The following is a 12,182-nucleotide window of genomic DNA, read 5'->3' on the forward strand; positions in this document are numbered from 1 at the left end:
TAAATATGTGGAAAAATTCCCATTGACTTTAATTAGGGCTGGCTTAGTTGCACACTGAAGACTTAATTGCTGTCTGAAGTGAAAACATAATGGTGAGAGGTATTTATAACTACCAGAGATAAACTGATACTATTGGACTGATTTTACTTGTATGTCAGTAGGAAGTACAATTGTCCATATAATTCTTCTTACTGATTTTTATTACCTGCAGGTTGCTAATAAATAAAATAAACTCACATTTAAACTGTAGGATTGCATGACTAAAGAAAAAAATGGAAAAATAATTTTTGCTGCAGTGTTATTAATGAATAAATTCAGAGTAGTAGATCCACTAGGAAGAGGAATGACACAAAGTGAATGTGCAAGTCCAAATTTTCGATTGTTGGTTGGAAACAACAAATATGAAAAATTGTCATAAAAAAAAATGTTGCAAAACTTGTATTTGACTTGGTTTAGGAAATGTTTTTGGTTGGTAGTAAAGGTCAGATTTTATCCTGTGAGTCCAGAAGAGGAGAGATTTTCAATGCTGTTGGTTGAAAGGATCTGAAGCAGATATGTTTGTGATTGGTGCAGGTATGTTAACCTCTCCCTCATGTGCAGAGGTAACTATTCAGAGAGAAGATATGGAAGAGATAAGAAGTCCGGAGGCTGAAGTGTGGTGTTCTCATGAAAATACTGAAGGAAGGTTAGAGAACTAGAGATAGAATCAGAAGACAGAGCCAAGGAAGGGAAAGATACTGAGAAATGTACGATCAGCAGCTTAAAGCCGGGTCTTAGGGTGAAACAGGAAGCTAGTTATTGATAGTTCCTAGTTTTCATTGCTACAGAGTATGTTTGTACTTCAAGGAAAAGCTGGGTATATTAGAAAAGAGCAGTATTGATATGAGCTATTGGGAAAAATGGTCTGGGGATGGCAGCGAGATCAATGAAATAAGGTTTTGAGAAAGGGTTACTGAAGCAAATGGTGGATAAAATATGAAGAGTGGTGAAAACCTTGCATCCTGAAAAGATGAAAAACTTTCTTGTTGAAAAATGATATTATATTTTGCATGTGTTCTCTGGAGAAATCATTAGGTGTGCAAACAAGAGGGAGAAAAAGTTTCAAAAGAAAAAATATAAAAATAGCATAAAGAAGTCTAAGACTACAAACATAGCACTTTGCTGAAGCAGAAAAGTAGAGCTAGGAAGATGTCAGAGCTGAAGGGAAAAACGTTTATAGAAAGATATCAACTTGGTCGGTTATTTCCTGCCAGGAATGCCCACAGCAGCACATAAAGAGAAAGCAAATGTTGTGGATGAACTGGACCTGTAGGTTGACAAACCAGGCATTGCATTATATGCAAAGAAAAGAGAGTGGTAGTTAAGAGAACAGCCTGGAGAAAATCGAAGTTCACAGAAATAGATCTGGAAGAAAAGGGGGAAGAAAATTTTTAGAGCAGAAGAGAAGTCAGCATTGTGCATAAACTGGAAGCCATTGCACAGATGTATGAGAGGTGAGTGGGAAATGTTTTGGATGTTAACTCGGTACTTCTGTCAGAGCACTTCTAATGTAGGTATACATGTATGTTGCATGTTAACACACAAAATAGAGAATATGAAGTGTAAAATCAGAGGCACTTTTATGGGACCAAAATGTAGTTGTGTATTATAGTGAAGGTGTATTTATTTAATACCTGTTGGCTATATAAAATTGCTTTTAGACTGTTTTTATGATTCTTCATAAAACAAAGACTTATTAAATTTACTTAGCAGCTGTGGGGTAAGGCAAAAATGAAATAAGCTGTGCTTCATTTTTGTTGTGGGTTTTTTTGTTTGTTTTTGTTTGTTTGTGTTTTTTTGTTTGTTTGTGTTTTTTTGTTTGTTTGTGGTTTTTTGTTTGTTTTTATTACTATTTTTTTCCACTCTAAAGCAGCCTTTGGTAATTCTCCATCTTTTATTTCAAGCAGATGAGACTCAAACAGTGATTATGTTTAACATCTTTGGAAACTTTTGATCATATTTAGCTATCATGAATTGTAGTAGGAAGTATCCTGGAGGCCAGATTGTGACCTAATTCAATGCAGGTTTAGGAAATGAGATCTGCTGTCTGGGTTGGATGTGGCTGCAGTGGTAATTAAGGCACTGAGAGGTGGCACAGTTTCTCTTTTATTGTGTGACATGGAGAGTGTGCCATACTGAGGAGTGATAATGAGAAGGGAACTGTACCAACCGAATTACTGCTGTTGAGCCTTGCAAAAATAATAGAATCTAAATAAAATATTATTTAAAATAGGTTGTTGAACTGTCACTGTTTGGATCCTGCACAGGGATTTTGAACACAAATGGCTGCATTGACAGGACAAAGAAACATATATTTTTTAATTGATAGGTCTCAGAATGTTTTTATTCAGCCTCAAGAGTGTCTCATCCAACTTCCCTTTTTTCCTCCTTGCTCCCATTTAAGTCATTCCAGGTTCTTTTTCTTTACTCAAAACAGTTAGCAAGACTATAAACTATAGTTTGTGTACAGGGAACATGCCACTATTTTTGATGTTGGGGGGGGAAAAAAAATATTTCCTTTCATTTGTTTCAGTGATTTCTTAATTCCCTTCAGCTTTATTTGCTGACAGTAGCTTTGCTCTCACCGCTCTTGAAAACAATACATTTTCAGTTGAACTTTTCCATGCTGATGACTGTAGTTGCTGGTGTTTGCCTCAGTCCAGTGATACATGTATGGGAGCTGATGCCTGCAGCCATCTGGGGGGCAGCATCACTGTGGTAAAGGCACAGGCAGCCTCTTCTAGCCACACCTGCCTGTATCATTGTATTTTCCCTTTCCTTCTCCTCTTTTTTTTTTTTTTTCCTTTTCCTCTCCTCCTATTTTCCCTTTCCTTCTCCTCTCTTTTTGCTTCTGAAGACCACATCTTCTTGTCACTTGCAATAATTTCTTGTATTGTGAATTTCTTGTATTGTGAATTTTTGGACTATGCTTATTTTTTTTCCTCATTTTTTTCCTTATTTTTTTTTCCTCACTTGTCCTACTGTAGTAGGCTAGTAAACATATCTTCTGGTTGCCAATTTCAGGCGCTCTTTTCTAGAGTAATGACCAGAATATATACTCTATATACTAATATATACTCTAGCATCTAACATTACTGTACAAGTATTGGAGGATTTTTTGGTGAATTTTTTTTTAGGATAAACTAGTCATTTCTGCCTATCTAATGAAGAAGTTGAGATTTAAAGAGCTTTTCTTCAGTTGCTGTGACTGATAAAGCAGTATAAAATTGATATTCTACCTTTTCCAAAAGGTGTAGTATTCAATAAAAAATATATATATATTTTAAGTTTATACATTAATTTGCCTTCCTACATATTATTATATTTGAAAAAATAAGGGTACACCTTATAGCAGCCTTCCAGTACTTGCAGGGGGCCTACAGGAAAGATGGGAAGAGACTCTTTGTCAGGAATTGTAGTTATAGAACTAGGGCTAATGGTTTTGAACTGACAGCAGGGATTGTAACTACATGATTTTTAAGGTCCCTTCCAACCCAAACCATTCTGTGATTCTATGAGTATAAATAGGGACTGGTGTTTTCAGAGGAACAAACGTAGTCAAACTATGCACTAAAGAGGAATTATTTGGAACAAGATGCCTGATGGGTACTTTTCAGCATTGCTATCCATGTAAAAGTTTTTGTTGTTGTTGTTGTTTGTTGTTGTTTATTTGTTTTCTGTAGAGTTTTGGAATCCTTATTGTACCTTGAATGCTGAAGCACTTACCATTCTCAGTAAACTTTATTCTGGGGCTATGACTTACCTTTATGGTAAATTTTGACTATTTCAACATACCTTAATTTTGGATACCTACGAGGTATTCCTGAAAATTTCAATTTCAGTCTCTTATTGGAGTCGTAGCTTAAACCTCAGGTAAGTTAAGCATTTTTCTTTTTCATTTATGATCTGTACCTTCTGAAAGAAAACAAATATTTCATTTGTGTGATATTTTTTCTGACTGTATAAAAGGCAAGATTTTTGTACCATGCTTATCCTCTCCTGCCTAAGTTGAAGTCTACATATAGTAGTACTTGACTAACTTGACAACTGTGCACATGTTAAATGCATGCTTTCTTCAAATACAAAGCAAGATTCTAATTTTCAAAATTTCAATTGGTGAAGATTTTGACTGTTTCATTCTTCCAATCAAGGGAAAAATGTAATAACTGTATTTACTTTCTTGGTGGACTCTGTTCAAATGTTGCTCTGAGATGCAGGGCATCAGAAACCTGAACCATCCTCTAGTCACTGTTACTGCTCCAACATTGTCAACCACACTGAAATCAAGTCTGTTTTCCTAAGACTTGGAGAAGGTTCATGGAAAAGCTGCCTGTGAAAAGAAACTGGGGATAGTAAAATGTATTCTGCATTGTTACATTTAAATTGAACTTTTTGCTATATTCCATTAATTATGATATAAACCTTCCAACATTTGTACATGTAAGTAACTGCTTATTTGAGCAAATGTGGATATTGTGGCATTTGTGGATATACTGGCAAGAACAATTATTAGACATTACAGAGACTTTACAGAATTGTGGTGCAGATCTTGTTACCTTTGTTTAGAACTTTCAGGTTACTGTAATGTAGTATGTGGCTTAGCTTAATATATGCTAATTGAGTTTTGGATTCTTGCATTCTTCTTAGGGGTTAATCTTTTCCAGATATGAGTGAGCACCCCTCATCCTGGAAAAGATTTATCACAGGACAAGTTCAAAACTTTGTAACCCAATTTTCTGTTCTAAACACTTGGCTATTTGGTTCTTGACACATAAAGCTTGAGGGGCAAATATAAAGGCACTGAATAATGGCCTTCAGATCCTGAAACAAATAATTCTAAAGACTGTCTAACTAAAACAAAAATAGGATTTTAGGACTGAGTGAACATTTCGTACTGGCAGCATATAATTCAGAAAGGGTACCTGTGGGAAAGAAACAACGGCCATGAAATGGAGGCAGAAAGAAACCAAGGAGTGGAGGGAGTCAGCCAGTGGGGAGCTGGGAGGGTGATAAAGTACTTGATTATAGCAAAACATTTGAAGATAGGGCTGTATTAGTAGCATAATGTCTCTATATGTATGCAGCCTTCACACCAAATATTATGTATAACCTATTAAAAGTGGGAGAGCGAGAGAGCTTATAGAATGCCCAGCAGAAATCCATCTAGAAATTCAGGCAGTGAAGAAACAATCATCTGGAAATTGCCTGATATAAGAGAGATTAAAGAAAAATGTTTTTTTTCAAAGGAAACAGGATTTGTTTTTCTCTATATATAGGCCCATTATGCAGAAAAAGAGATGAACCTTAGTTCCAATAAGGAGTAATAACCAAGCTGGCTCACACTGGGCTCTTTCTCCTCACCCATGTATCAGCTGGCTGTAACCAGCCGAGCTATGGGTGCACAATCAACAAAAGACGTTATCCTCCCAGGACTGTGAACGTTCAGAAAGATCGACATGTTCATTTCAAAATTGATAAGAGCACTCTCCTTGTAAGCATGGCAGTTACTTCTGGTCTTTAGAGTTTAAAAAGATGAAATTCAGTCATGGCAATATTGGTAGTTGGTTTACGTGGTACTGTAAATGCAAAGGTCTGAAAATTCTATCAGCTGTATCAGTCAGTATACTGTCTTGTCAATGTAGTGTAAAAACAATATTTTACACTGAAAGAATCTGTGCAAATAGTGCATTTCTATTCAACAAGTCATATCAGCTACAGATGCATTTTCACCCCTCTACTTCTGAGGTCTTTGTAGAGGGAGAGTATGTATCTAGTCTTCATTATGCCAGATGCTTCTGAACATGCAAAATAGGGCAATGCCTCTCTCTTGTATGTTTCCCAGAATAGTCGTTGGTAGCTGCTTTGCCTTTCCAAGTTCACCTCTCAGCCTTTTCAGTTGATGCCTTTAATAACACTAAAGATGGTGGGGTTTTAATTGTATCATTTGGGGATGAAGCGGCTGCTCAGTGTTACTGAGGGCCCAGTGGGTCTGCTGAATATGATGTTGATGAGAGTGGAAGAAACTGATTTGTTTTCCCTGGTTTAGCTTCATTTTGAGACCTAGCAATTAGCGGGTGGGGAAAGGAGGCTGGGGAGTAGCGAGGGGCAGAGAGAGCTCACCTTGTTAGCTAGTTCCATCTGAGTGTTTTTGAGGGGCAGTAGATACGGAACTGTATATGGTCTGGATGTGTAAACCTAGATTTCTACAGGGATTCTGCTCTGTTTCATGCCCTATCTATCTATCTATCCATATTTATTTTTTTTATGTAAATAGTAATAAACTAAATGAGAAGTAATGGCAAAAATGGAAGGTAGGAGATATAATATGGTAGCAGTATGGAAAGCAAACATTAATCCTGGTGGTTTTTTGAATCCTGTGACCTTTTGGTGCTTTAAATGTGCTTTATAATTGCAGTGACATAAGTTTCTTCCTTATGTCTAGAAAGAATAGGATAAAGTTGCCAATGCATATGCATATTCATGTAAATTAATATAAATATTAAACATTCTCAATTGAAATGGTAGCTGAAGTATAGCATGGCCTACTGAACTCCAGCCACACTTCTCTTTGGAAGGTATCACTTGAGATTGAGGGGTGGGGTATCTCCTTAAAAATAATGTGACTGTTGTGGGGTTTTTTTCACACAGTTTAGGCAGGGATCTGAAATATCATGAGCTGCAAAACATGTATGTAAATACATCAAACCATGTTGAATCCCATTCCCTCACAACACTTCAAGTAGATCAAAATTCATCTTGATTGTGCATACCAAAGTCGCAATCAATGTCAGCGGATTTTGGATGCCTGAAGTATGCAGGGACAAATTCCCATATAATTTTCCCATGCATATTGACATATTCCCATAATATTAACAGCTCTGGCATTACCGGTTGCAGAGAAAATGATAAAATGCAAGTTTTTATTCAGTCTTTAGTTTCTAATTTAATTCCTTTAGAAGCTGTGACTTCTGGTTGCTAATATATTGAAGTTGATAGTCAGTAGCTGTCTTGCCTAATCAAACTAATCAAGTTTGATTTGCAACAATTTACATTATAAATTTGACATTATAAATAAAAGCTTTTGTCAGATCTGAATGGGGTCTTTCACTTTCAGGAAGAAATATTCTGAACAAAAAAATTAACGTACGTAGGCTCTTGGCTGTACATTAAAACCAAGGAGGATCCCAATAAAACTTTTCCTTTTTATAGCATAGAAAACCTAGTAGCTGCATAGCCACATAATCTGTATTCAGTGTAATTTGTTGAAACCTGAGAGGGCGAAATAAAAAGAAAATCTTAGAGAAAATGTTAATTGGAAAACAATTTATGTGTTCCTATGTAGTTTACAGCAAGATATGAAATCCAGAGCTACTTACAATATTTTAATGAGCATGCCCTTTTAGAACAGAATAATAGATTGCTTTGGTAGCATTTTACCAACATGCAAGACGTATGAGAGGAAGTACTCCCTTTTGTTTAACGGATGAGTAAATAGTGCAGTAAATATCTACACAAACCATCATCAGATGTAACTTATAAACTTGTGGCAGACAATTATTTTTACAGTTTAACACCTTCGTTTTTCTATTAATACATATGAACCTAGCAAATTATAAAGAAGCTCAACTATGAGGAAGGGGGAGAAAGATGAAAATGGGAAAAAAAAAAATATTTTTTTTTGCCCCTAAGTAGTAATGAGAAATCAAATAGCAAGAAATGAGAGACACTGTAGTCCTTTGACTAAAAGTTTCACAAATCATGAGCAATCATCTGACTGGTAGAAACATTTATTCTTAGGTGTTCTCTAAAGTATCACAGTCTAAACAATTTTAAATTGATGTTTACAAGCCATTGCTGACTGTCATACTGCATGTCTGTGCCAGGCCAGGAGGGGAAGGGGCACAGCATGCCCAATAGTCATGCAGCGGTTACTTAACTGAAGCTGATCTGGCCAACAGAAGTAACCCAGCAATGGGTGATGTGTGAGCACTGAGGAGCCCTGCAGGACAGGAGCTCCCGTAGTGGGTGATTTAAGTCTTTCAGAGCCTCCTGTAGTCCACAGGGAAGACACATGGTGTCCTGGACATCAAAATGTTCTGCAGTGTGGGCATAGGAGTGCCCAGGCTAGGATCTGGGGAGTGCTGGCAAGATTCTAACTTTCCAGACTAGCTTTGTTGTTACACATTGTTGCATAGAAATAAAACTTGCCATGGTTGGGAACTGGTACTAATTTGTGCTCGCTTTGCACGGAGAGATTCTCTGCAATGTATCCTACACTAAGATTTCCAGCTCAATAGCATTCGTAAATACCATTGGAATTGGTTCAAGGGCAGAATTGGTTGAGCAGTCAACAGTGAAAGGAGAGCCCTGTGCCTTGAACCATGAGGAATAAAACTAAATGAAAGCGGTCCCTCAGGTCCCCAGCATACGAGCTGAATTACAGAAGTCACAAAACAGTATTTTTTCTATTTTTCAATGTAATTATTTTATTTACTTTCAGAGCATAAATTTCTAAGGAGAGCTGAATATAGACAAAATTATTTTTCCTTGCTGTGGAAACAAAGCTGTGTTTTCTTTTCCAAGAAAGGCAGACACATAGTGGTATTGTGGAAACTTAAAGCTACTTTTATAAAACTAACCACCACTAACATATGAATATCCAACCTCTGAAGGCTGCATTTACCCAAATTAAAGAGCAAATGGTGCAGGCTGAGTTTTCTATTCAGTGCAGTTTTGATTTCTTTGGGATATGTATCTTTAGCAATAAGAATCAGGTTGATCAGCACAGCCAAGAAACAACAGGTTCTTCAGTTTTATCAGCAGGAGAGCTTTGTTATGGCCAATGACTTCAAAAATATCTCAGGAGATGGGATTAATCAGGGGAAATGAAACTAGTTAAACTGAGATTTAATGAGGTTCAGGTAAATCAAAGACAGGAAATTATTTTATTCTTTCAGATTATGTAGCAGTTTTGTTCATGTAATATAGAATTGGAAAGAAACATCACTCATTTGAATAACCTTGTGTTCTCTAAAAAGGTCTGCTTTTATGTTGTGACGTATTAGTTAACAAAAGCAATCATGCAAAAAATAAAGTACATTAATGCTAGCCAGATAACTTCTTATTGTGTACAGCTGTACAGGAAACAAATATAAAGTTAATGTTTAAATTTATCAGATATTTTCCATTAACTCTCTATTTAACAACTGATAAGCTATTGTATGTAATATCCAATCTCCTAAAGTCTTAATGATCATGGATATGCACAGTAAGAGATTAGCATAAAATTAACACTGATGCAGCTATTAAAGAATCTCAAAAGATTCTGATATCCTGGTAGGTAAATTGGGCTGCAGAATATATCTGAGCTTTATCAAATTCCCCAGGCTAGCTGAGTTAAAGCATACTTACGTTCGCCTGGGGTGTAGTCCCATACTTCTACCTGTTTATTACTTTGTATTAATCTTCACATTAAATAAAATAATTTATGAAGCTGTAGGGGACATGCTCCCAGCTGATACGTCTTGTAGGATCAATCCTCAAAAAGGGTGCAAGTTGCAGAATAAGTCCTGGGCAGGAGGTACTAAGCGCTTTCACAGCCACATTAGGAAGTTTGTTGTTGTTGTTGTTGTTTTAGCACAATGTTCTTTGTGTAGCAGGGAGAATCAGGAGGCCAGTGGTGTTGTGTTGTCATTTTGGTTTGGTTTTGTTTTTAAACTTTCTGAAGGTTGAGCTTCTTGCAAAGGTACCCAACAGATGCATTGTATATCACGTTGAGGGTATCTGGGTATATTACAGCTTGTTCACAGAATCACAGAATTTCTAGGTTGGAAGAGACCTCAAGATCATCGAGTCCAACCTCTGACCTAACGCTAACAGTCCCCACTAAACCATATCCCTAAGCTCTACATCTAAACGTCTTTTGAAGACTTCCAGGGATGGTGACTCCACCACTTCCCTGGGCAGCCTGTTCCAGTGCCTCACAACCCTTTCAGTAAAGAAGTTCTTCCTAACATCTAACCTAAAACTCCCCTGGCTCAACTTAAGCCCATTCCCCCTCGTCCTGTCACCAGGCATGTGGGAGAACAGGCCAACCCCCACCTCGCTACAGCCTCCTTTGAGGTACCCATAGAGAGCAATAAGGTCGCCCCTGAGCCTCCTCTTCTCCAGGCTGAACAAGCCCAGCTCCCTCAGCCGCTCCTCATAGGACTTGTTCTCCAGGCCCCTCACCAGCTTCGTCGCCCTTCTCTGCACCCGCTCAAGCACCTCGATGTCCTTCTTGTAGCGAGGGGCCCAAAACTGAACACAGTACTCGAGGTGCGGCCTCACCAGAGCTGAGTACAGGGGGACGATCACCTCCCTAGCCCTGCTGGTCACGCTGTTCCTAATACAAGCCAGGATGCCGTTGGCCTTCTTGGCCACCTGAGCACACTGCTGGCTCATATTCAGTCAACTATCCACCATCACTCCCAGGTCCTTCTCTGCCTGGCAGCTCACCAACCATTCCTCTCCCAGCCTGTAGCTCTGATTGGGGTTATTGCGCCCCAGGTGCAGGACCCGGCACTTGGCCTTGTTGAACTTCATGCAGTTGACCTCAGCCCATTGGTCCAGCCTATCTAGATCCTCCTGCAGAGCCTTCCTACGCTCAAGCAGATCGACACACGCACCTAACTTGGTGTCATCTGCAAACTTACTGAGGGTGCACTCGATGCCCTCATCCAGATCATCGATGAAGATATTAAAGAGGACCGGCCCCAGCACCGAGCCCTGGGGAACGCCACTAGTGACTGGCCTCCAACTGGACTTGACTCCATTCACCACGACTCTCTGGGCCCGGCTATCCAGCCAGTTTCTAACCTAACGAAGCGTGCGCCAGTCCAAGCCAAGAGCAGCCAGTTTCTTGAGGAGAATGCTGTGGGAGACGGTGTCAAAAGCCTTGCTGAAGTCAAGGTAGACCACATCCACAGCCTTTCCCTCATCCACCCAGCGCATCACTTTGTCATAGAAGGAGATCAGGTTCGTCAAGCAGGATCTGCCTTTCATAAACCCATGCTGACTGGGCCTGATCGCCTGCTTGCCCTGCAAGTGCTGCGTGATGACTCTCAAGAGGATCTGCTCCATGAGCTTCCCTGGCACTGACGTCAAACTGACAGGCCTGTAGTTTCCTGGGTCTGCCCTCCGGCCCTTCTTGTAGATGGGCGTCACGTTTGCTAGCCGCCAGTCAACTGGGACCTCCCCCAATTGCCAGGACTGCTGATAAATGATGGACAGTGGCTTGGCCAGCTCCTCTGCCAGTTCTCTCAGTATCCTTGGGTGGATCCCATCCGGCCCCATCGACTTGTGCACATCCAAGTGCCTTACCAGGTCACCAACCAGTTCTTCGTGGATGGTGAGGGTCACCTCCTGCTCCCCATCCCCTTCCACCAGCTCAGGGTACTGGGTATCCAGAGAACAACCGGTATTGCCGCTAAAGACTGAGGCAAAGAAGGCATTGAGCACCTCCGCCTTTTCCTCATCTCTTGTAACTAAGTTTCCCCCCGCATCCAGTAAAGGATGGAGATTCTCCTTAGTCCTCCTTTTTGTGTTGATGTATTTATAGAAACGTTTTTTGTTATCTTTAACAGCAGTAGCCAGATTGAGCTCCAGATGAGCTTTGGCCTTCCTAATTTTGTCCCTGCACAGCCTCGCTACATCCTTAAAGTCCTCCCTAGTGGCCTGCCCACTTTTCCAAAGATTATAAACCCTCTTTTTTCTCCTAAGATCAAGCCACAATTCTCTGTTGAGCCAGGCTGGTCTTCTTCCCCGCCAGCTCGTCTTTGAGTACGTGGGAACAGACCATTCCTGCGCCACTAAGATTTCCCTCTTGAAGAGCGCCCAGCCTTCCTGGACCCCTCTGCCCTTCAGAACCACCTCCCAAGGGACTCTACCAACCAGTGTCCTGAGCAGCTCAAAGTCAGCCCTCCGAAAGTCCAATACAGCGGTTTTACTGGTCCCCTTCCTGGCCTCGCCAAGAATAGTGAAATCCACCATTTCGTGGTCACTCTGCCCAAGACAGCTCCCAACAATCACATCCTCCACCAGTCCTTCTCTGTTTGTGAAGAGAAGGTCTAGCAGGGCGCCACCCCTGGTAGGCTCACTAACCA

At 39.8% G+C, this 12,182-nt stretch overlaps 1 protein-coding gene across 4 annotated transcripts in view; it reads left to right on the top strand.

The window, feature by feature from the left end:
* The window catches only part of SEMA6D (semaphorin 6D), a 239,329-nt gene that overhangs the window by 28,144 nt on the left and 199,003 nt on the right, over positions 1–12,182 (top strand). The window lies entirely within an intron of this gene.

This window comes from Aythya fuligula, chromosome 11, assembly GCF_009819795.1.
Source record: "Aythya fuligula isolate bAytFul2 chromosome 11, bAytFul2.pri, whole genome shotgun sequence".
In the NCBI taxonomy this organism is placed as follows: Eukaryota; Metazoa; Chordata; class Aves; order Anseriformes; family Anatidae; genus Aythya; species Aythya fuligula.